The sequence below is a fragment of the Kogia breviceps genome, chromosome X (genome assembly GCF_026419965.1).
Source record: "Kogia breviceps isolate mKogBre1 chromosome X, mKogBre1 haplotype 1, whole genome shotgun sequence".
Lineage (NCBI taxonomy): Eukaryota > Metazoa > Chordata > Mammalia > Artiodactyla > Physeteridae > Kogia > Kogia breviceps.
In genome coordinates this window covers 103849605-103875477 of record NC_081330.1, presented here as the reverse complement: position 1 = coordinate 103875477, position 25873 = coordinate 103849605, and the positions used below count along the sequence as shown (strand labels likewise).

At 40.9% G+C, this 25873-nt stretch overlaps 1 pseudogene; it reads right to left on the bottom strand.

The window, feature by feature from the left end:
- Window positions 1-2695: 2695 nt before the first annotated feature.
- On the bottom strand, window positions 2696-25456 carry LOC131748182 (ubiquitin-conjugating enzyme E2 variant 1 pseudogene; annotated as a pseudogene).
- Window positions 25457-25873: the final 417 nt, after the last annotated feature.

Genomic DNA, 25873 nt, shown 5'->3' with positions numbered 1-25873 from the left:
GCCCAGGGATCTGGCATTCTGATTCAGTAGGTCTGGGGTGGGCCCAAGAGTCTACATTGCCCACAAACTTCCAGTTGATGCTGATTATGCTGGCCCCAGGCTCACCTCTTGAGTAGCAAGGACCAATGTTATAAAATTTTATTCTCTTGAAATACTGTCCTGTATTACTTCCCCTGCAAGATTTCCCCAGTATTACTTGTTCATGTGTGTGTGTTTAGTTCTATGCAATTTTGTCACATATGTAGGTTTGTAGATTCACCATCACAGTAAACATACAGAACAGTCGTATCACTGCCAACATCCCATCCCACAACATTGTTCAGCTCTGGCAACCACTAATCTGTCATCTATCTCTACAATTTTGTCATTTCGAAAATGTTATATAAATAGAATCATACAGCACATAACCTTTTGAGATTGGTGCTTTCACTCTGTGTACTTTTCTTTTTGCCTGTATCGATAGATCATTCCTTTCTATTTGAGAGAAGTGTTCCATGGGATGAAAGTAGCACAGTTAGTTTAACCCGTCACCAGTTGAAGGATATCTGGGTTGTGTCCACTTTCAATTATTACAAGTAAAACTGCTCTGAACCTTTGTGTACAGATTTTTGTGTGAACATAAGTTTTCATTTCTTTGGGATGAATAACCAAGATTGCAATTGCAGGTCAATATGGCAGTTTCATGTTTAGATTTATAAGAAAGTGCCAAGTTGTTGCCCAGAGGGGCTGTAAAATTTTATATTCCCACTAGCAAAGTTTGAGTGTTCCAGTTTCTTTTCAGCGTTGTCAGCATTTGGTGCTGTCACTATTTTTTAAAAAATATTAATACACACTTATTTTTATTATATTAAAATCAGGCAATTGTCTGAAAAATGAAAAGGTTATGTTAAACAGTATGTTTATGTTAAACAGTATGTTTAACATAAACATACTGTTATGTTAAACTTTACTTACAGGATGTTAAATCCTTAGAACTAAGGTTTTCCCCAGGAAAAGATTAATGGTAACATCAGCTGCTTTTCAGACTTGATGGTTGCTGCTTCAAAAGGTGGTTTTACACAAACACTAAAAAAAAAAAAAAAGAAAGACCCTTAGAATACAATGAATTGCTTTTATTTTGGTATGCATCCACATCTCAGCATTTAGTGGTCCTGAACAGAAAAGTGGAAAAACGCAGCAATTTGCCAGGAAGTCACGCCCACCAATTTTGGAGATCCACTTGGGGTACAAACAAGTTCTTTCTTATCCCTGCTGAGGACGAAGAGAAGCAGCAGCACTGAAACCAAAGTATGCACTGAATCTAAGGTTCTTTTTGTTCCAGTTGTCAGATTCCAAACTAGACCCAAATGGATTGCAAGGATGACCCAATGAGAGCCCTGTTTAAAACTTCTTCAAATTTTCAAGCAAAAGCAATTACAGGAAAAGAAAACAATTCATTCAGAGGGATTGTGTGTGCCTACAAGTGTCTTCTGTGGCCTTTCTCCAAGTTTAACCACCAAGGACTTTGAGAGCTGTCAGGTCTCAGCAACCCTGGTGACTGTTCTTTTCACCTTATCAAAACCTGAGCTAAAAAAATGTATCAGCTGATGACGACAGCAGAAGGTGCCAGGGCTGAGCACCCAACATTCATTTCCCAGGCTGGTAGAGAGTAAAAAGTGTGGCTCCAAAACTAAATGAGGGAGGTCAGAGACGCTCTCCAACCTTACCTGATGGCTTCTGGCTAAAGCAAGGAAGTGTCATGGAAAGTGCTGGGTGGTGATGGTGACTTGAGGAGGAGGAAGGACAAAGCAGCACGCTCGGTTAAGGTGGAGGGAGAAGATACGGGGAAAGCCCTGCATTCCTCACCGAAGGCCAATTTCAGAGGGGAGCCGAGGGGGTTACAATCTGTGCTTCGCCAAGGGTGGTAGTAGAGAGTGGGAAGAGAATGGTGGCTTGGAAGGGGGGCATCATTTAAGACTTAAAGAAACAAATGTAAAATAGCTAGCTAGTGGGAAGCAGCCGCATAGCACAGGGAGATCAGCTCTGTGCTTTGTGACCACCTAGAGGGGTGGGACAGGGAGGGTGGGAGGCAGGGAGACGCAAGAGGGAAGGGATATGGGAACATATGTATATGTATAACTGATGCACTTTGTTGTAAAGCAGAAACTAACACGCCATTGTAAAGCAGTTATACTCCAATAAAGATGTTAAAAAAAAAAAAGACTTAAAGAAAGAAACCCAGGCGTGCAGAGGAAGCACCCACACACACACCCAGCAGGAGTCCCACAGGCTGTGACTTGAAACCCTCACATCTACTCTAAGAAGCCACCCCCAGCTGGAGGGCTGTTGCAGGGAGGGAGGAGGCAGGGGGAGGGGAAGGGGAGAGGCAGAGACCCCAGGCCATGTAATCAGCAGCAAGGTGATTACGTGATGTGTCTTTTGACAGTTGAGTTAGATGTGCCCCGCTGGTTATGATGGGAATCGATTTAAATACACTTTCTTGATCCCAGAAGTTCATATGTGGACAGTGGTTACACTCGACAGGATGATTTGTTGTGGCACAACTTCTATATTTCAAATGGACAAAAAAATTAGTATCACATTTACAGTATCTTAAGATAAACTGCCTTTGAATGGGAGTTTCCTTTCCAGTACTTTGAGGTCTACAAGACACATCGAGAAAATTTACTACTGTGGAAAATGAAGACTGTTTAAATCAAATGGGGGGTAAGGGAGGGCTGGTGGTTTTTCTTTTTGATTCACTGCTGTAACACTGTCCTTCAGGCAGCTGAGGGAGTTTCATATTATCTTTAGACATCATTAGGCGCTGAAGCTCTTGCAGGACAACTTTGATGCTATATGAATTCTGCCATTCTGCTAGCACTGATTTGGCTCTTGGGTCCACCACTCCATTAGAACTATTAACTGCATTCATATTAATTTTTGTTACAAATCTTACAAAGGGGGGGGTGCTTCTAGGTATTTAGCTCCACATTCTATTTTAAGGCTGTATATTTGGTTTTCATAAATTGTTCTTGGTGGCTCAATTATCATCCCTGTCCATCTTGTAACTGTCATGTCTTCATCATCTTCTAGACCCCAGATAATTGTACCATCTCCTGCTCCTTTCTGGCCTTCGTTGAGTTCTTCCAACAGTTGGAAATTGCGAGGGACTTTTAGTCGCGAGCCTGCGGTGGCTGCCACCTTGTGTTGCTGTCTCTCCTTCACTATCTTTCTTTTTAAATTTTAGGAATTCTAATAGACATGTAGTGATATCTCAGAGTGGTTTTAATTTGCATTTCCCTAATGGCTAATGATGTCAGACATCTTTCTTACGCTTCTTTGTCATCTGAATATTATCTTTGGTTAAGTGTCTGTTTATGTTTTATCCCAGTTTCTAATTGGATTTTTCCTTTGTTGTTTCCATTGAGTTTTAAGAGTTCTTCATATGTTCTGGATACTACTACTTTGTCATATTCTTCTTTAGAAATATTTTCTCCAAGTCTTAAGCTTGTATTTCATCTTCTTCACAGGGTCTTTTGCAGAGCAAAAGTTTATATTTTTAGTGAGGTCCAATTTATCATTTTTGCCTTTTATGGATTATGCTTTGGGTATCATGTTTAACAACTGTTCACCTAGACCTCATCCCAAAGATTTTCTCCTAGTATTTCTTTTCTCATAAAGGTTTTATAGTTTTAAGTTTTACCTTTAAATGCATGAACATTTTGAATTTTTTTTTTTTTTTTTTTTTTTTTGGTATAAGCTGTGAGATTTAGATCAGAGTTTATTACACCTGTTGAGGTATAGCATGAGGTCCAGGTGGGGGTTATGTTCAGTTTCCCACTGGACCCGACCAGCATCACCCTTACAAAAGAGGAACAGAGCACTTACACCTCACTGCAGACAGTTGAGGTGGAAGTTCAGCCAGCCCTTCCCTCTGCTGGCATCTTCCCAGCAAATGTGTGACACTGACTGTCACTGCCTTGTTGATGCTGAGTGAATGTGGAAGCTCAGCTCCCCGCTGGACCCCACTGACACTCCATGAGGAGAGGGAAATAGAGTGTCTGCCGGCTCCACCTCTCATCACCTCATCTACCTCATTGCTGGTGGTGGGGGGAGTTGAGAATCTGCTCCCCGTTGTGTTCCACGGACACAGGGCAAGGACTGCAAAGCCTAGCGGAGACTAGCTCTGCCTCATACCACCTCATTTAGTCTTATTTCTTCCAGGAAGATGTGGAGAGTCTGTTCATTGCTGGACCCCACTGACACCATCCTGCGGGGGAGGGAGAATGGTAATAACGCCTGCTTCTGGCCGGTGGGGGAACGGAAGATCAGATCTCCACTCAGCTTCGCCAGTACTCTTCCTGTAAGGAAATTGGTGCACAGCCTGCCTATGCTGGGCAGAGGATAGATGACTAGCACGCCCCTCAGCCCTGCCAACTCCACTGGGCAGGGGAATCAGAGGGCTGCCACCTCTCTGTGGTGCAGGGGGGAGTGGCAGAGTGGAAGATCTGCTTGTGCTTGGCTTCAGTGGAACTTTGGGGAAGGGGTACAGTTTTTCCAATGTTCCATTTATTTTGCGCTGGAATAGGGTAGCTATTACCAAAAAGGATTCTGTTGTTAAGGTACCCATTTTCTGGGCCTTTAGCTAGGGAAAGCAGGGTTTTGTTTTGTTTTGATTTGTTTTCATCTGTGCTTGTTGGCAGTTGTGGGTTGGAAGCTTTTGTAGCATCCTGTCACAAAGATGTATGGAAGTGATAAAAAGAAAAAAACCCAGGGGGCTTCCCTGGTGGCACAGTGGTTGGGGGTCTGCCTGCCGATGCAGGGGACGCGGGTTCGTGCCCCGGTCCGGGAAGATCCCACGTGCCGCGGAGCGGCTGGGCCCGTGAGCCGTGGCCGCTGAGCCTGCGCGTCCGGAGCCTGTGCTCCGCAACGGGAGAGGCTGCAACAGTGAGAGGCCCGCGTACCGCAAAAAAAAACCCCCAAAAAACAGGAAACTCACTGCCATGTTGTTTCTCAAGCCCCCTGCAATCTAAACCTACAAATAATAGACTGCTCTGGGAAGGAATTGCCTTCCTCTGGATTGTTACTGAGGACTGACCCCTTTTCTCAGCCCTGGATATTACGTTCTCTGAACTCTGAGGGCCCAGTCACATGACCCCTTTCTTGGTTTCCCATTAACTTGCTCTTTAATAATGATTGAAAGGAGCAAGCCTTCAATTCTGAGAGCTACCCTGGTGGCTTCAAGTCTCAAGAAGTGCTATCGGCATCTGGGGGGTTACATGGGATGACAGCAAAGGAAGCTCTGGCCTTCCTCCTTGTAGCTTGATCACATCTGGAAAAAAATAGACGTCCTGGCTTCTCTCTCTGCTTCTGAATGTGGTCTTCGCTTATACCCTTCCAACTCTATAACATGCCTCATGTTCCTAATTACTTAGCTTATATTTTCAAATGCTTAGCTCCAGAAGGGTCCTGGCAATTGATGGTGGGACTTCATAGAATTTATTCCTAACCTCTGCCCCTCAGTTCATGTCCTCTCTGCCCACCCTAAGGATAACTCAGAGTGCCCCAAGTTTCATGACACTGTGCATTTTTAACATCTTTTTATGAAATAGAGGAATGTGGCAGACTTGCAGAAATATCTGACAAGCTTTGGTGTTTAAAACACCTTTAAAAACACTTTCAAGATTCATACTAAGACTTTATTAATAAATAGTTATAACTCAGAGCTTACGTGTAAATTTCTCAAATGTATTTTAGTTGTAGGCAGTATAAGTTCTCACTCTGTATCAAATATAATGCAGAATCATTAAAAACACAAGTAAATCAATCCAAGTCATCTAGACTTAATAGTAAAATCCAAACACCAATGCCGTTTATAATGGGAAATCTGAAATATTTTCTGTTTATGAAATGATATTATATTTTCTAACTGCACTTGGAGATGAGGGCCCAAAAGGTCACACAATCCAGACTTCATTTGGAGATGAGGAAGCAGGCTCAGAGAAGGTAAGTGGCTTGTCCAAGATCACAAACCCAATTAATTGTGAATTACAATTCATATCTCTTAACTCTTGGACCAATATTATTTTCATTACATCAGTGGTTCTTACATTTTAGGGTTCATTAGAATCACCTAGAGGGCATGTTTAAAAACAGACTGCTGGGTCCCACCCTCAGAGTTTCTGATTGAGTTTTCAGGGTGGGACCTGAAGATTTGCATTTCATACCAGATCCCATAAAGCTGCTCATGCTGCTGGTCTCAGGGACCACTTTTGAGAACCACTGAATTGCAGCATTTTCCTCTATTTCTATTCTATTTTACTTTAATGAACATCTTTAACTTTATATTTTGGATAATTTTGAAAATACACAAAAGTGGGCCCAAGACTATGTATAAGGAACTCATAAATCCATTGAACACCAACAACCATCCAACAATAGCTAATCTAAAGAACTTCTTAACATACCACTTTATTTTTTTATGCATTTTTCTCTTGGGGACAGGTATTCTTAGATGTCCAAAATGTCTAATGAGAACAAGGTCTTGTATTGTTACTCTAGTATTTTTTATTTTGTGGTTTTATTTAATGTAGATTATCTTTACAACTTTACGAAAAGGTAGAGACAGTTGTTTACCAGCTTCTTTATTACAGTGAAGGAAAAGGAGGCTCACATGGTTCTTGAGTGATTCACCCAGGACTCATACGGAAGTCTGACTCCAGAATTTACCTTGTTGATCATCATCATTCAGTTGCATTAATTAAAGCCAAACTCATCTGATTTAAGGCAAAAGCACTCTCTTAGTCCATTCAGGCTGCTGTAACAGAATGCCATACACTGGGTGGTTTAAACAACATTTATTCTCACAGTTCTGGAGACTGGAAAGTCCCAGATCAAGGCTCTGGCAGATTCGTTGTCTTGTGAGAGCCTATTTCTTGGCTCATAGGCAGCCATTTTGCTGTCTCAAATGGTAGAAGGATGAGGGATCCCTCTAGAATCTGTTTTATAAGGGTACTAATCCCATTCATGAGGGTTCTACCCTCACGACCTAATCACCTCCCAAAGGCCCTACTTCCAAATACCATCATACTGGGGATTAGGATTTCAACCTACAAATTTGGGGAGGATGCAAACATTCAGTCTTTAGCAAGCACAAAACTGGCTGCACTTATTTCTATATATGTAGCCAGTAACAGTGACACAATGTTAGTACTTGTGGGCAAATGTTAAGTGGTTAGTGGCCCAATAAGATTCAGACCTTCTGGTGGGGTGGAGGTGGCTGTATTTTCAGTCAAACTTCCAGTGACATTTATTGCCATAAGGATTTCAACATCACCAACTGATTCAATGTTATGCTACAGTATGGAGTTCTTCCTTCATTTATGACCTAAGTCTCACTGAGACTGTCTCTTGTTTTCAGAAATGTGGGTAGTCTTTGCCATTTATGTGCCTCCAACAAACTGTGAAGTTTAATGAACTATCAAGAGCTTTTTAGATGAATATTCATATATAGTACCATGTGTCTCTAAATAGTTCTCTATATTATACATTTATGAGTAATTCACATGCAGTTATGATCCAGTACTCAGAAACATAAAAGTATAAAATACCCACGTGTCAAGTAAAATGCCACTTCACATTGTCATCTTATGAAATTTTATCCTAAACTCCAAACCCTTACACTGCTCTAACAGTTATCACCTTTTGAGATATAACTGATATACGTAGTGTGATAATGTACCTCTCTGATTATTTGTGACAGACATTATACCCTGGACTTTCTACGATTAGCACAGAATAAAAAACAAAAAGAGAAAAGCTACCTGAGATGAAAGTTGGCAATTATAGTACTTTCTTATCACTGACCTGTGGCTTTTTAAAATGTGATTCTGGTTTCTTTTCTTCAAGTTTATTAATTTGGGATAATAATGAATAGTTTTAGGAAATTTTGTGAGTTGACAGCTGTTTTCATCTAAGATCTAGAAGAAAAATAAAAACATCTACTTTATGGTACTTTTTATATTAAAATATTTACATCCAACACAGATTTATTAGCTTATGAAAAGTTGCTCAATATTACTAGTCATCAGAATTGCAACTGCAAACCTCAATGAGATATCACCAGAATAGTTAAAATTAAAAGGACTGATAATGCCAAGTGTTGGCAAGGATGTAGAGTAACTGGAATTCTTTCACACTGCTGGTTGGAAATAAATTGGTAAAACCACTGTGGAAAAATGTTTAACAGCAATTGGCAAGGCTAAAATACAAATACCCTAGGATCCAGTAATTCCACTCTTGGCCACATACACAAACATAAATGTGTATACATGTACCAAAATGCATGGACAAAAAATGATCTTCCCAGCCAAAACCTGAGAACGACACAAATGTGCAACCATGGATGAATGGATAAATACATATGATATATTTATACAATGGGATATAACTCAGCAATAAAAAGAATATACTACCGATATATGCAAGTTCTTGGATGAAACTCACATACATAGTATTGAGCAAAAGAAAGTCAAACACAAAAGAGGACAAATTGTATAATTCCTTTCATATCAAGTTCAAAAACAGCCAAAACTTTTGGGAGTATTAGCTAGGAGAGGGCACAAGGGAGCTTCCTGGAGTGCTGGATATGTTCTATATCTTGATGTCAGGCGCTGGTTTCAGCACGTAAAAATCCATCAAGCTTTACCCTTAAGATTTGTTTGCTTACTAAAATATTTTTTAAAAATAGAAATAAAGGGCTTCCCTGGTGGCGCAGTGGTTGAGAGTCCGCCTGCCGATGCAGGGGATACGGGTTCGTGCCCCGGTCCGGGAAGATCCCACATGCCGCGGAGTGGCTGGGCCCGTGGGCCATGGCTGCTGAGCCTGCGCGTCCGGAGCCTGTGCTCCGCAATGGGAGAGGCCACAACAGTGAGAGGCCCGCATACAGAAAAAAAAAAAAAAAAAAAAAAAAAAAGATTATGCAAAATTTTCAAAATGCCCTGTTGAATCAACATTTCCAGGGAGGCTCATTTCAAAGTGCGCAAACTTGGTCCCAGAGAATGAAAGCTTTTCTGAGTCATCAGGTCATATTTCTGGAGCTTCTACATGGGCAATATATTTTCAGTGCTCTGCTCAGGAACAAGTGATGCTTAAAGGTAGATTTAGTATCATCTCTTTTTATTGTACAGTGCCACATGGAAGCAGCAACATCTCATGACCCACATTTTGAGTTGAATACTCAGTCATATAACTCATAATTTTCTACTCATAAGTATACAAGTTAACAACTTAAAAACAATCAATAGCCATCACAACTTACACAACTCCTTAAAAACAACCATTTAAATAACTATTAGATTTATCCAATGCTGGAAACATTTTGCTGAACAAAATAGGCATCATTTTTTCCTGAGATTTAGGGAAATATGTCTATATATACCTTATTTCATAATTTTTTCCAGACAGATGTCTTTTTTTTTTTCCTACACATATTCTATCATTGTATGCAGACCCAGAAAAAAGGCATGGCCTCCATTTCCAAGCCATACTCTGATTGGGAGTATTAGCTAGGAGAGGGCACAAGGGAGCTTCCTGGAGTGCTAGATATGTTCTATATCTTGATGTCAGGTGCTGGTTTCATGGGTGTAAAAATTCATCAAGCTTACTATTATCTACCTGGAAAGGACTGTCCTACAAAGGTACACAAGATAGGATGGTGCTCTTGACCTGAAGAGATTCCGGCTATGAAGACATCTGCTGAGGTGTTGCATTTTGCTTTTGCTAAAGTACTATACCATCCTCTGTTGCCCCAGATACAAAATGACACAGGGAATTAATTCCCAGGAATGAAGCTTAAGTCATGGCTTTTGTTTCTCTTTGGAATTCTTTTTCAGCACTGCCTTTCTGATCTTTGAAATGGAGCAAACCCTTGTTTCCTGGAATTAATTTTTACACCAGAGGACATTCTTGAATATCAGTTTTCTTTTGAGAGGGGTCTGTCCTTCATATTATGGTCATGACATCTTACTAAATGTATCATCTCTCCCAGTTAGAACAGACTGTTACAAGCCAGGTGCTACTCTTAGGATAGAGAGAGTAGCTGAATGGCTGAAACAAGGTAGAATATAAAAGATGTTTCATGTCCATGGAAGTGGTAGAGGCAGAAAATGAATTGGATTCCTTTAAGATGAATCTTTTATGGATCAGCAGATTTATTTGGAGTTACTTAAAAAGGAGTTATTTCATTAGCAATTAACACTGATCTATGTCAGCAATAAGGCATCCTTAGGTCATTTATTTTAGTATAAGAAGTCACTGCAGAAGAAATGTGATGATTGACTAAGATGGAAATAAATATTGAGGCAAAACTAAGCCTTTTTTTTACAGAATTATGAATATTACACTTGATTTTAAGCTTCATTTAATCAAAGCATTTGGCTATTATACTTTGGTGAGTAAGTTTATGATCAGGAAAGATGAAATAATTAGTTTTTAAAGAACACTAAAGCTAACACAGTTTTGCAAAGTTTTTAGCAATGATTTAAGTACAATGCTTAGAGCTATTATATAAAGAGTATGGGAAATGCTGGTTGCTCAGCTGATTTTTGACAAAGATGCAAAAGCAATTACATGGAGAAAAAGTTACCTTTTCAACAAATGATGCTGGAGCAATTGGACATCTACAGGCAAATATATAAAATGAACTTCAGCCTAAATCTCATACCATATACAAAAATTAACTCAAAATGGATTACAAATTTAAATATAAAATTTAAAACTATAAAACTTTTAGAAAAAACAAAGGAGAAAGCCTTTGGGATCTAAGGCTAAGCAGAGTTCCTAGACTTGACATGCTCAAGGACAATCCATTAAAGAAATTCATTAAAGAAAATACTAATAACAGATTTCATCAAATTTAGAATTTTTTTAAAATAAAAACACTATGTTAAGTGGATGAAAACACAAGCTACAGACTGAAGGAAAATAGTTGTAACCAAACCACATATCTGCCCACAGGATTACTATCTACAATATATTAAAACTCTCAAAACTCAACAGTAGGGCTTCCCTGGTGGCCCATTGGTTAAGAATCCGCCTGCCAGGGCTTCCCTGGTGGTGCAGTGGTTGAGAGTCCGCCCGCCGATGCAGGGGACACGGGTTCAAGCCCTGGTCTGGGAAGATCCCACATGCCACAGAGCAGCTAAGCCCATGTGCCACAACTACTGAGCCTGAGCTCTAGAGCCCATGAGCCACAACTACTGAGCCTGCATGCCACAACCACTGAAGCCCGTGTGCCTAGAGCCCGTGCTCTGCAACAAGAGAAGCCACCACAATGAGAAGCCCGTGCACTGCAATGAAGAGTAGCCCCCGCTCACCGCAACTAGAGAAAGCCCGTGCACAGCAACAAAGACCCAATGCAGTCAAAAGTAAATAAATAAATTTATATTTAAAAAAAACTCAACAGTAAAACAACCAGAAAAAAAAAATCTGACTAGAAAATGTTAAAAAGATATGAAGAGGAACTTCATGAAGAGGATATATAGAGGAAAAACAAGCATATGAAAAGATGTTCATAATGAGATGTTACAACAATGCAAATTAAAACCACAATGAGATACCACCATGCCTCGATCAGAATAGTTACAATTAAAAATATGGGCAACGATATTTCTCGAGAGGCTATGGAGAAACCTGCTCATACAGATGTTGCTGGAGGAAATGTAAAACGGCACAGCCTTTCTGGAATCAATTTGGCAGTTTCCTATAAAACTAAACATACAACTGCGACACAGCTCAGCATTTGCACCATTGGCTATTCATCCTAGAGAAGTGAACATTTTTGTGCACACAAAAACCTATACATGAAAGTTGATCGTAGCTTTATTTGTAAGTCAAAACTGGAAACAACTCAGATGTTCTTCAACAGGAGAATGGTTACACAAACTATGGCACATCCCTACCATGGACTGCTACTCAACAATAAAAAGTAACAAACTGTTGATACAGTAGCCTGGATGAATCTCCAGAGATTTGTTCTGAGTGAAAAAAGCCAATACCCAAAGGTCACATACTGTATGATTCCATTTATATAATAATCTTGAAAAGATGTAATTGTAGAAATAAATGGAGAATAGAATAGTGGTTGTCGAGTTTGAAAGAGATGGTAAGAATGAGAATGAGGTAAGCTTGGCCATTGAAGAGCAGCATGAGACATCTTTGTAGTGATGGGATTAGTCTGTATCAATGTCAATATCCTGGTTATGATATCATACTATAATTTTGTAAGATGTTACTGTTGGGGAAATTAAGCAAAATGTATATGTAATCTTTTCATTTTTACCACTGCATGCAAATCTACCATTTCCTTAAAATCTGTTTTTTTTTTTTTGTGGTACGCGGGCCTCTCACCATTGTGGCCTCTCCCGTTGTGGAGCACAGGCTCCGAACACGCAGGCTCAGTGGCCATGGCTCACGGGCCCAGCCGCTCCGCGGCATGTGGGATCTTCCCGGACCGGGGCACGAACCCGTGTCCCCTGCATCAGCAGGTGGACTCTCAACCACTGCACCACCAGGGAAGCCCTGTAGTCTTTACAACTGCACTTTGAGTTCTTATTTATTTATTTATTTATTTTTGCAGTACGCGGGCCTCTCACTGTTGTGGTCTCCCCCGTTGAGGAGCACAGGCTCCGGACGCGCAGGCTCAGCGGCCATGGCTCACGGGCCCAGCCACTCTGCCGCATGTGGGATCTTCCCGGACTGGGGCACGAACCTGTGTCCCCTGCATTGGCAGGCAGACTCCCAACCACTGCGCCACCAGGGAAGCCCTAAAATATTTTTAAAAGTTTAAGAAAATCACATTCACAATGTGTTTGTAAATTGTGTCAGAAATTGCATTCAGAAATATTATGAATGAGTAATACTGAGATTCTCTTGGACGAAGATACCATAAATCCCCACTAAAAAGCATTTCTGGGCTTCCCTGGTGGCGCAGTGGTTGAGAGTCCGCCTGCCGATGCAGGGGACGTGGGTTCGTGCCCCGGTCCGGGAGGATCCCACGTGCCGCGGAGCGGCTGGACCCGTGAGCCATGGCCGCTGAGCCTGCGCGTCCGGAGCCTGTGCTCCGCGACGGGAGAGGCCACAGCAGTGAGAGGCCCGCATACCGCAAAAAAAAAAAAAAAAAAAAAAAAAAAAAAAAGCATTTCTCTCAGATATAGAAAAAGGGCATTACATAGGTATTTATTTGTTCTATGTCTGGTTATATACTTCACCACCTCACCCCAGATTGTCTGACCCTGGTGTGGTAAAAGTGGAGGCCATGAACCTTCTGTATCCCTTATCCATATGCTAGTACTCTTGTGCTTCTTCTTTAAACAGATTCAGAAGGAAATCCATCTGGTAAGCTCATTCAGAGTAAAGAGTTAGTGCCTGAATGTAAAGAAGAAATCCGTCAGAAGGATCCAGGTATAATACATTAAACCCAAAGATATGCAATACAGACAGACATCCCCAGTGATACGAACAAGCCACTGGAATGGTATTAGTAAGCAACACACATCATAGCAGCTGCAATTTGTCTCTCTCTGTACAGTTACCTTATTCCTCTGTCTGAAGTCGGGCCTTATTGATGGTCTTCATCATTTATTGATGCATACATTGCCGTCTCACAACTCCCAAATTTACCTAACTGAATATTTGGTACCAAAATAGATTCTCCCATCATAATGCCAAATTCCTACAAAAGAATCTGATGGTTTTTTCCAAGGTCAGTTCCCTGCCCTTTATCTAGTTAACTATGGGGTCATGCAGGAGGATGAACATGGATATTGAGGACTTAGATCTAGAGTCCAGTGACATTTAGCTTTTGAAAGCTATGATACACTACACAAACAAATTGGTAAGAAGAGAATCACAGGCATGAATGAGGCACATAACCATAGGTGAACCCTTTCTTGGAGTCTGAAAAATACCACTTCCTGGATAGCTTATACATGGAGTGGGGATGCCCTCATCTATGTGTTGTATAGATGGCACAAGTTTTTGTATCAGTAGTAGGGGATGAAAGTCATTCATCAGCCTCTGTTAGTATCTCCCCTGTACTCCCTCAACAGTCAATGTCAAGCACCTGACAACCATGCCTCACTGCAAACTTCTGCCTAAAGACTTTCTTTCACACAAGTGTAAGTTAATGCCCCTAGAAAGATAATGCTACTAGGGAACAGCCCTAAGCCATGACAAATGAGAAGCGGAGGATAAATACCAGACCTAACTCAAGGGAGGGGGGTAACTCTGAGATGTGTTCTATTCTGGCTTCCAGACACACCCCCTACCCCCAGCAAAAGTGAGCCACAGTTGTACATATTACTAACATCTAATAGCATATATTTCCTTTGGCTTCCTTCCCTTCCTGTCTCCTGTCTCATTCCCCCAATGGTGCTTCCTGTCATCAATTACCAAATAAACTACCTCCTATCACATACCACATAAAGACTTCCCTCTTTGGGATGCAACATAGATAAGGGCATAGGACATAAATTGCCAAATGCTCATCTTCAGGGCTGGCATGATGGAGGGAAACAGGAGAGGCCAGTAGTTGGCAAAGGTAAGAGAGAGAAGCAGGAGCCGTGAGAAAGCTTCAGGTCTAACGTGGACCTGGCTGAGTTGAGTAAGGGTGCACAGTGTGAATACAGCTTGAACCCTGGAGGAAGATCTGATCTTTGCAGAGAAGGAAAAAAGAAGCATTGGAGAAGAGGGGGTAACGTCCTCAGCCAGATCAAGGTGCAAGATCAGTAACAGACAAGCTAAATAAGACTCATCCCCTTGAAATCTTAGCAGATGGAAACACAAAGGGAGCAGGGCCTTGTTGGCTTTCTGGAGACACTGGATTCATGTGGTCAGTGACCTGAGGTCAGGGGAACCTTTGAGGTCCAGGGGTGTGAATTAATCCATCAATCATAAAGTCATCCCTCCCCTCAGTATCCATAGGGGATTGGTTCTAGGACCTATTCCAGACACGAAAATCCAGGGATGCTCAAGTCCCAGAGATGGCCCTCCAGCCAGCCCTCCATATCTGCAGGTTCTGCATCCACAGATTCAACCAGCCATGAGTCATAAACGTAGTAGAACCTGTGGGTACAGAATGCCCAGAGAGCTGACTGTAGTCTTAGTTCATTTGACTAATTGCTAACCTCTCTAAGCATTAAAATGCAGCCTTACCCACAAACACATAAGATTACTGGCTAATGTTTTGCTTTAGATTAATGAGCTTTTTATAATAGAGAAGAACTGTCTCCCTGTAGATATAATTTTAAATAAGGCCCTCAGTTTAAAAGCTCTATAAAACACAATATTTTAAGTCTTCACAACAGAGTTTTACTCAGGAACATGTTAATTTATAAGCAAAGATATAAAGATCCAACAATTTGATATTCAGTGAGGATATGCTAACCCTGGCAGAAAAGGGCATAGCAAATTACTTAGCTAATCCTAAAATGTGGAGACCAAGTCTCTTCTTAGTGATAGTTGATGAGGAGGAAACAGTTCCAATATCCTTAACTAGTTGATTGAATTGGAAAATTTTACATAGCTCTTTAAATGTTAAGCATCTCCTAAAACAGAGCAAAAATAATTTTAGTAACTGATTATCATCTATATGTGTAAAATTCTGGAAACTCCATAGCCATTTTCACTTGAAAGTGGTTGGATTTCCTTCATCAATTAATTTGGCAAAACTCGAATAGAATGTGTAGTTTAAAATTATTCCAGAAACACCAGGAAAAATGGCACACATTCTGTCATTGATGTATCCCCTTTTATTCTATGAACTTGTCAATGAAAGATAAATTATAAAAATTAAAAAAAGAATCAAAGAACCTTAGATAAGATAAACATCCTCATAGACCAGAGACGAAACAGAAAGCTGGAATTATGAAGTGAAGCTGGGGCTTCCCTGGTGGCGCAGTGGTTGAGAGTCCGCCTGCCGATGCAGGGGACACGGGTTCGTGCCCCGGTCCGGGAAGATCCCACATGCCGCTGAGCGGCTAGGCCCGTGAACCATGGCTGCTGAGCCTGTGCGTCCGGAGCCTGTGCTCCGCGACGGGAGAGGCCACAAGGGTGAGAGGCCCGCGTACCTCAAAAAAATAAATAAATAAAAAATAAAGTGAAGCTGAAGATCCGTATTCCAAAGCAGGCAGTGGGAGGTATAAATTCACCTCCTTTGGGAAAAGAAGGACTAGAGGTCTTCCATGTGAAATGGAAAAACAGAGTCAGCTTCACTGCATAAATCCAGGGGCTATAAGTCATAAAAGTAAGGTGACAAAAATACTGACAACTGCTGCCTGGGGCTACAACTTACATGGAACTGCCAGGTAATGTAACCCTGAGGATATGGACATAGCCTCAGGACAGAGCTGCCTGTGTAACCGTTTCTGTATATTCTTCATACCCCTACCAAGGAGGAGGCCCAAGCCTTCATTATGAGAGCTGTTTCTCAACTAATGGCCCCAGGACATTCATGGAAGTAGCCTCACAACTTCTGGTCAGAGAGGAAGGAACCTAGAGAGAGAAAGAGAAAACAATGCAAAGCAAAAAAAAAAAAAGAAAATTTCCCTTAGATAATCCTGTGATCTGGAACTCTAAAATGCATAAAGAAATCTAATGGAAGAGCCAAAAAAAAATAAACCTTAGAACAGGAGTTATTTTCTAATGATGTAAATGTTATGAAATAGACAAATGTTTTAAAATAAGCATGGTTGGGATACTCAAAGGTGTAAGGACCTAACATCCATAAAAAGAACAAGAAAATATTACACAAAACGTTACATACATAAAAGAGGGTGGGTGTAAAAAAGAATTAAATTGAAATATGGGAAACAAAAATGTAATAAAAATAAAATTAATAGACAGGATAAACTCTAAACAGAACACCATTGAAAAGATTAATCCTGACTGATAGCACTGAACACTTCACCTACCACATAGTAAAAAGATACAACAGATACATGCAAGAGCAGTTAATATTCCCACAAGATCTATTGAGTTCTTTGACACTTAAACTTCACTAATCTCTTTGAAAACATGTCCTAGCATACAGACAATACAGACAATGGCATGAAAAGAATATTTGATATTAGCTGAGAATTTTCTGACATTGAAGGGAGACAAAAGTGTTCCAATCAATAATGCACTGTGAGTACCAAGCAGAAGAGTAACAATAAAATAATAATAACAGGCACTTCCCTGGTGGCGCAGTGGTTGAGAATCCGCCTGCCAATGCAGGGGACGCGGGTTTGAGCCCTGGTCCGGGAAGATCCCACATGCCGCAGAGCAACTAAGCCCGTGTGCCACAACTACTGAGCTTCTGCGCTCTAGAGCCCGCAAGCCACAACTACTGAGCCCACGTGCCACAATTACTGAAGCCCGTGCACCTAGAGGCTGTGCTCTGCAAGAAGAGAAGCCACCGTAATGAGAAGCCCAGGCACTGCAATGAAGAGTAGCCCCGGCTCTCCGCAACTAGAGAAAGCCCACATGCAGCAACGAAGACCCAATGCAGCCAAAAATAAATTAATTAAAAATAAATAAATGAATAAATGTTTTTAAAAATAATAATAGATCCACAGGTAGATACATAATAGAGAAATTTCAAGAAATCAAGGATAAAAGAAAAAAATTTAAAAGCTAGAATAAAGAAAAATCAGTTTATCTAAATGGTAATGGCAATTTGACAAACTGTATTTCTCATTATCAACAAGAAAGGACAGAGAAAATGGAATAATAGCCTCAAAGTTCTGAGAGGAAAAACAATTACTATATGAACCCAGAGTTCTATACACAGCAAATTGTAATTCAAAAGTAAGGGCAAAATGAAGACCTTTTTAGAAATAAAAAGACTAAATGATGTTGCCACAAACAAACCTTATAATATTGACTTTGGTTAGAAGGAAGACCCTAAATAAATGCCATTTTTTTCTTACTGCAAGTAAATTTCAGTAAGATATTTACAGGGAGATTAGATAAGTCTCAAAACTTTCCCCAGACTCTTTATAATCCCCTCTTAACCTTTTCCTTCCCGAGGTGGGGGGAGGGTTGGGGGGGCAGGGAATACTCCATGTTGTCCCGTCTGTTCAGGATCTATGCCTTGCTGTGGTTGGCTTAGTGGGGACAGGACCCCTGACTGATGTACCCTCACCCCAGAAGCAGAATCTAGATATTTCTCATTCTAACCAGTTTCTTCTCAGTTTACACCACTGCCTCTTTTTCTGTCTGTTCACTGCTCTTTCAATGTCTGTTTTTCAGGGTTGTATTCGTGCCCTATTTCTCTTATTGAATATTTTGTCCCAACATGTGAACTTTAGAATCACCTGGAGAACTTGTTAAAATATAGATTCTTTAATCTAGCCCCACATACAATGAATTGCAATGAAAGAGAGTGAACCTTATACCTGCATTTTTAGCAATCAACTCAGATAATTCTAATGCGTACTAAAGTTTAAGAACCACCACTTTTATAAACTTTCTGTAAGCATTATCATGTATAGCTTTGCTTTTGACTCATAACAATTCACCAGTAAGTCACAAAATTTATGTCAGAATCAAAGCCATGTTCTAAGTTCCACCTGCTAACTGGCCATTTCAATATAAATGTCCTATATTTACCCATCTTCTAACCCCTTTATTTCCTGAGCTAAGAATTGAATTACCTTAAGCTCCTCTGTTCCCACCTACATTTGTTCCCATGTTTTCTGTCAATTCCCAACCCATTTATCCTGAGGTCCAACCTTTGCTTTACTGGTTCCCGGACATGCCAGTCTGAGAGTTCACAATCCCTTCTACACATGGAAGACTTCAGATCCAGGAATATTCTTTTTGAAAGTAATCTTTTCCTTGAAGTCTTTTCTCATTCCCCAGTCAAGCCCCTACCTCCATGTTTCCACACCAAGGTCTCAACCACAGCACTTTCCATATGATCTGGAAACTACCTGCTTACACCTGTTTTACCCACCAGTCAGGGAGCACTTGCAGGAAAGGTTTGATCAGGGCTCACTTGTTTTTTTGTTTTTTTGTTTTTTTGCGGTATGCGGGCCTCTCACTGTTGTGGCCTCTCCCGTTGCGGAGCACAGGCTCCGGATGCACAGGCCCAGCAGCCATGGCTCACGGGCTTAGTTGCTCCGCGGCATGTGGGATCTTCCCGGACCAGGGCACGAACCCGTGTCTCCTGCATCGGCAGGCGGATTCTCAACCACTGCGCCACCAGGGAAGCCCGTCACTTGTTTTTATATCTTAAGGTTGAGTATAGAAACTAGCTTGGAGTAGTACTTAACACCAGTTTTTTAAGTAAGGGTATAAACACATGAGCAAATTGATAGATACATGACCAAGGTTCATTGAATCTACAAATTCCAAATCAGCATATGTGTTTTCTTAAAGGACAGTGTACGTTTCATGTGGATAAGATTCCCAGAAAACTCATATCTTCCATTCTGCAGGAAATTCACATAGTAATGAACAAATTAGTGACCCTCAAATAAGAAACTCCAAGTAAAACCTTTTATTGCTTTTTCAAATTCCTTTTTCAACATGAAGCAACGAACATCAACACAATGTAGTGTTCTCCTTGTCCTCTTGAGATAAGAAGAAGTTTGTGGACATGGGTAGACCTCTTCCTGGTTACTCCCCCTACTCCCCGTGTAACTGCTGTAGTCTCTGAATTGATTTGATGCCCTTTGATTTTTAAGAGCCATTGATATTCACAAGTATTGGACAAAGAAATAGTGACAACATACAATGCAAAGCTTTCTTCTCCCTGAATCATTTCCCAACACTGCTGGATTCTTAAAGTAAAATAAAATAAAACAAGGATTGGTCGTGCTTGAAGACTCATTAAAGTTTTACTGATCTCATGTTGCTCCATAGGTCATAAGATCTAGGACCATAGCTATATAAAGACAGACATTCTAAACAACATTTCTATAGGAAATTGAAAAAAGTAAAACTGCCAAAGGAACATTTTAAACTTCTTATCTAATTTCAAATCCCTTACAATATTAAAATAATCCACAAATGATGCGTGAGCAGAGAGCATTTGACACAATGACCTTGCCTCTTATGTCTTCATGACATTTTTGGTGCCTTGTGACATAGATCCATAAGTCTTGAGGATTCAGATATTTCTTGCTGTCTGGCTACACTGGGGACCATTTCAGATATTCAGAAAAATATCAAATTTATAAACTAGGCAAAATATGAAACCCAAATATCATAAAACAAATAAAGATTGAGAGTTATTTGCTATATGGTTCTGACAGTGAATAGGACTTTGGGAGATCACTTGACAATAAATATTAACTAGAATAGCTTGTACTTCAGATGACTGCCAGTGGAGAGAGAAATCCAGAATCATCCTCCAAGTCCAAGAGAAGTTCCCACATTTTAAAAATTATGTTGCACTGTTGGTGGGAATGTAAATTGATACAGCCACTATGGAAAACAGTATGGAGCTTCCTTAAAAAACTACAAATAGAACTACCATACTACCCAGAGACCATATACCCTGAGAAAACCATAATTCAAAAAGAGTCATGTACCAAAATGTTCACTGCAGCTCTATTTACAATAGCCAGGACATGGAACCAAGCTAAGTGTCCATCATTGGATGAATGGATAAAGAAGATGTGGCACATATATACAATGGAATATTACTCAGCCATAAAAAGAAACGAAATTGAGTTATTTGTAGTGAGGTGGGTGGACCTAGTGTCTGTTCTACAGAGTGAAGTAAGTCAGAAAGAGAAAATCAAATACTGTATGCTAACACATGTATATATAGAATCTTAAAAAAAATGGTTCTGAAGAACCTAGGGGTAGGACAGGAATAAAGACACAGATGTAGAGAATGGACTTGAGGATATGGGGAGGGGGAAGGGTAAGCTGGGACAAAGTGAGAGAGTGGCATGGACATACATACACTACCAAATGTAAACTAGATAGCTAGTGGGAAGCAGCCACATAGCACAGGGAGATCAGCCCGGTGCTTTGTGACCTCCTAGAGGGGCAGGATAGGGAGGGTGGGAGGGAGATGCAAGAGGGAAGAGATATGGGAACATATGTATATGTATAACTGATTCACTTTGTTATAAAGCAGAAACTAACACGCATTGTAAAGCAATTATACTCCAATAAAGATGTTTAAAAAATACAATAAAAATAAAAAACAATAAAATAAAATAAAATAAAAATTATAGTATTGATTTACTTCTCTCCCTTACTGCTAGATGCTATTTACATTGACATAGGCCAAATCTCCCCACACCAGTCATCTCAATGGACTGTTCTGGGATTCAAGAACAACTCTTACATGTTACCTTTTAGAAAACAGCAAATAAGTAAAAATTATATATATGTGTTTGTGTGTGTGTATATATATATATATATATATATATATATATATATATATACACACACACACATATATAGTATATTGAATATGTAGCAACAGTGTGTGACTGTTTATTCATCTTCTTGATGAATACCTTGAAAATCCCATGTACACATGTACCAAAATCACTTTTACAAGATATACATCACAACCAATTAAACTACCCTAACATCCTATGTTCTTCTCAATGCAACGTGACTAAAAATAGATTGATCATCTTGTGTCTATATAATAATCACTCCCTAGTGTATACACAGAAGGGTTCATTAGTGTCAGATCAAAATTCAAAGACCACCAGTGCTGATAAAAACAAGCAGAATTAACTGCCCTCCAGGCCAGTGCCTTGAGAGCCAGGAATATCACTCAAGAGACAGGTTCACAGGGTCTCACCAAGTTAAAAGCAAGGCTGGATACAGCGTAAAAAGAGAAAGATTTTCACAAACTAAGGTTCTGAAGGTCATGATTTGAATGAATAAGGAGAGGATGGTAAAGTCTCTCTGGGTTTGGTCATGGCACTGGTTTACATCACAAAAGTGTGGGTCCAGAGATCATACATTTACATTAGCAGAGATAATCATTTTCCACTTGCATGGCAGACTACAAATTCATGGGCCAGAACTTGGTTTCAATTGGTTCAACACCACACCCCTTGTGTCATGCTGGGCGCGTAATGACTGTGAAAAATAATTTTTGAGTAAATGAATGCATGCACATAGGTTATGCAGATGCCACAACTTTGTATCATCCTCAGAAATATTTGCCTCCATGAATGATTATTTCCAAGTTGAGCACAGTGCTACGCTTTTCCATGTCAACGCTTTATCTCCAGATTTTCTACTTTGTTATGGGTATTTGCATGGTTTATAACTGATTCTTTGTCTTCACTCTATTTTCACACTGTTTTCTCTCTGGACCCATGTATAAATACAGTACAAAAAGGCCTTTTAAATGAAAATGATGTCAAACACTGAGAGAGTGTCCCCTGAGGATGTACCTTCTAGTCCACTGGATTAAGGCTAGAATTTCACTCTGTTTTTATCTCTTTGTCTCAATTCCCATCTTGTTTCTGTTTTTAGTCAAGGATGTTAAGGCTTCTTCATCTTTCTCTCACGTGTTCGTATAGCAAACTAAATTAAATACCCACTATTAATCCTTTTCTCTCAGCAGTTTGTCTATCGAAGAGCTGCTTAAGCAATCCAATAAATACTTTAAGGGTGCAGGGCTAAGTACAGGTCTGACTGATGCTCTTTGGCTTAATAAGAACTTCTGATACATCAATAATTCTTATCTAGGTCTCTAATAATCATATCGTCCCTGCATATGATAAGAAGTTAAGATTCCTCCCTCTTTTTAATGTGTCATCTCTCCTCCTAAAGAAGCATGGGTGTGTGGTGAGGAAACCAGTGTGGCATAAAGGAACAGTGAAAACTGGGGGATGATGTCAGAAGGAGAAAGAAAATCAAGAGCCAGGTGGAATATCAAGGTGTCAGTTGGAAGAGGCTATTCAGAGGGCAGAACAGGTGAGGCCTGACAGCAACAAAAGCATCAAGAGAATCCAGACAAGAGCAGCTACTTGAATTCCTTGCACGGGTGAGCGTGGGAGCCGCTGGAAGTTGGATAAAGGCGGTCATTCTCAGAGAACTGCCTGAACCCCTGAGGCAGAGCTGTGGACTCATCTCATATTGTGATTGTAGCCCAACCAAGGAAAAGTGAGGGTGGACAAAGAACCAAACTATGGAGGGCATTGTCCCGAGCTGTATTACGAGTGGTGCTTTTGATAAACATATTTGAATCCACGGTAATGTCTTGGAAACTGCTTTTACTGGTCCCAAATGTATGGTAGGTAGAAAAAGCTCTGGACTACTAATCGGGAGACAGATTCCAGGACTGCCTCTCCTACTCACTTAGGGCTTTTGATGCAAATGTTAAATTCACTTCAAATAACAAGACAATTAATGAACGCTATGCATAAGGAGTAGCAGTAGGTAATGTGGTGGATACAAAGATGATTAAGTTCCTGTCTTCTAAGGGCTCAGAAATAAAGTGAGGGAAACATTTATCCCCAAGTTATAATGAGGCATAGTGTGACAAGAACTGCAATGGTATAAAGCACAGAGAGAAAGAACTCAGATAGAAAACAAGTTAATTCAGATGGAAAACATCTGACATCTAAAAAACTTTCTGCTGGGCTTCCCTGGTGGTGCAGTGGTTGAGAGTCCGCCTGCCGATACAGGGGACACGGGTTCGTGCCCTGGTCCGGGAAGATCCCACATGCCGCCGAGCGGCTGGGCCCGTGAGCCATGGCCACTGAGCCTGCGCATCCGGAGCCTGTGCTCCGCAACGGGAGAGGCCACAGCAGTGAGAGGCCCGCATATCGCAAAACAAAACAAAACAAAAAACAAAAAAACTTTCTGCTGGAAGAAGAATTTGAGCAGAGTTTTGAAAGATGGAACGTATGTTGCTGGGCAGGTATGAGACAGAAGTGTACTTTAAGCAAAAGAAACTGCACAAGCTAAGTTACTGGGCAAGAGATTCACTGTGACCTAAGCTCTGGCTTTGAGGCAGAAGAGGGCACAACATTGTGGAGATAAGACAGTGCACGGAATGGGGGAAGACTGTTGAATGATTTGGATTTCAAGCTTAGGAAGATGATCTACACTGTAAGTGATGAGAAAACCTTCACAAGTTTGTGAATATGACAGATATTAAAACAAAAACTGTGAATGCATTGGAAAGTGACAAGCTATAGCAATTCAGACACGCCATGGTGTCTGACCAAGACAGGTGCAGTGAACCTTGGAAGAAAGGGATCGTTACTCATGATGCTGAAAAGGATGAATCAACAGGATCTGGAAAAGAAAAACAAAAATCAGAAAAGAGAAAAAGGAACTTTTTGGACCAGTTATTAAATCTGTGGTTTTTAAATCACCTGTGGAGGGCTAGGTTCCATCTCTAGTCTCATGAATCAGGTTGGCTTGAAGAAGAAGCTGGGGGCGGGCTTCCTGCTGGAGTGCAGAATGCAGTTAGCAGGTAGTGGGTCCCTTTAATGCTCTCAGATATTGTTATCTGCCTCTTTCCAGATTTCACCCTCCCCTGAGCCATGGAGGTCCCGCCTCAATACCTTGGGTGCTGCAGGAGTGAAATGGGTTTCTCCAGCAGCATGGCACACAGCTGGGGAAGCAGGGCACCCTCTCACCCCCTCACCAACTTCCCTTTCCTCCCTCCCAGGAGAAGTCAGGGTGGGCAAGTTCAATCACGCTGTGCCACCTTGGGGGAGGGGCGGCGCTGTCAAAATTCCACTTACATTGTGTAATGCGTCCAAACTCGTTACTTTTTTTTTTTGCTGCAACGAAGTGCTGGAATCTCTCTTCAGGAAACCAGGACTTCTGCAAAGCATCAAGAGATGCTTTGTAGAAGTCATAGCGTCCATAAGTCAGTGCCCTCCAGGTATTCCGGGACCACAGCGAAGAGGGGCTGAAGCGGGTTCACAGGCTCCTGCTGGTTCCATGGCCTCTGTCAAGGTCTGTCTGCCTGTTACCCGATTACCCCCCCCCCCACCGCCCCCGCCGAATCTATGGCCATATGGTCTGCATCTCACAGCTCCCACAGAGGCACTTTTGTTCATAGATGGATGTCGTTTTAGTTGCTAAAGGGGGTTGGGGGGCAAAAAGCTGGACGTTTTACACCACCATCGCTGTTGACGTCACTGCACAGTTCCTGTTTTAAATTTTTTATTGGGGCTTGACCTTTCTTTGAACTCAGTAAGTATTGTGAAAAGATTTCGATCTAAAATGGACGGAACTGGACACCCCACGCACGCACCCTCAGAAGAATGGAACTTAAATGAGACTGGCTTCCTGCAAATGACTGATTTACCCAAGACCGAGACTTATCTCCTGACCAATGAACATCCGCCGTGAATCTCTCGCCATCCTCAAGCCAATGAACTTACAGCTTACTGGCTGGACTTCCTGCTCTTTGTGCTCCTTCGCGATAAATACAGCTCATCCTGAACTCTTCCGACTGGCCTGTAACTTTCAACATTGTTCCTTTTGGAGTTGCGGTTCCTTTGCTATTCCCGAGTAAACTCAAGTTCAGGTAATTGGAGCTTGCTTCAGTTTACCTCTTTATTTAGGTTAACAGTACCTTATTTTCCCTTAAACAAGTTAATTTTTAAGTTATGGTCATGTGACAAAAGTAAAAGCAGATCTCCGGATTTTTGTAGGAAAGGCTAGGAAAAAAAGGAATGTTCCTTTTAGGCATTAATCATGATTTTATTTTCTGTATTTTATGATGTTTCGATATCTTAAAAATCTTGCTGGCTGGAGAGTGACTCCCCCTCCCAGGGTTAGCCCTTTCTTAGAGATAGCAAAGCGCTCTAGCCAGGAGAATATCTTTTATATACAAACCAACCAGCCCTGAGTCTGTAGCCCGAAACACCTCCTTATCTGACCCCCCACT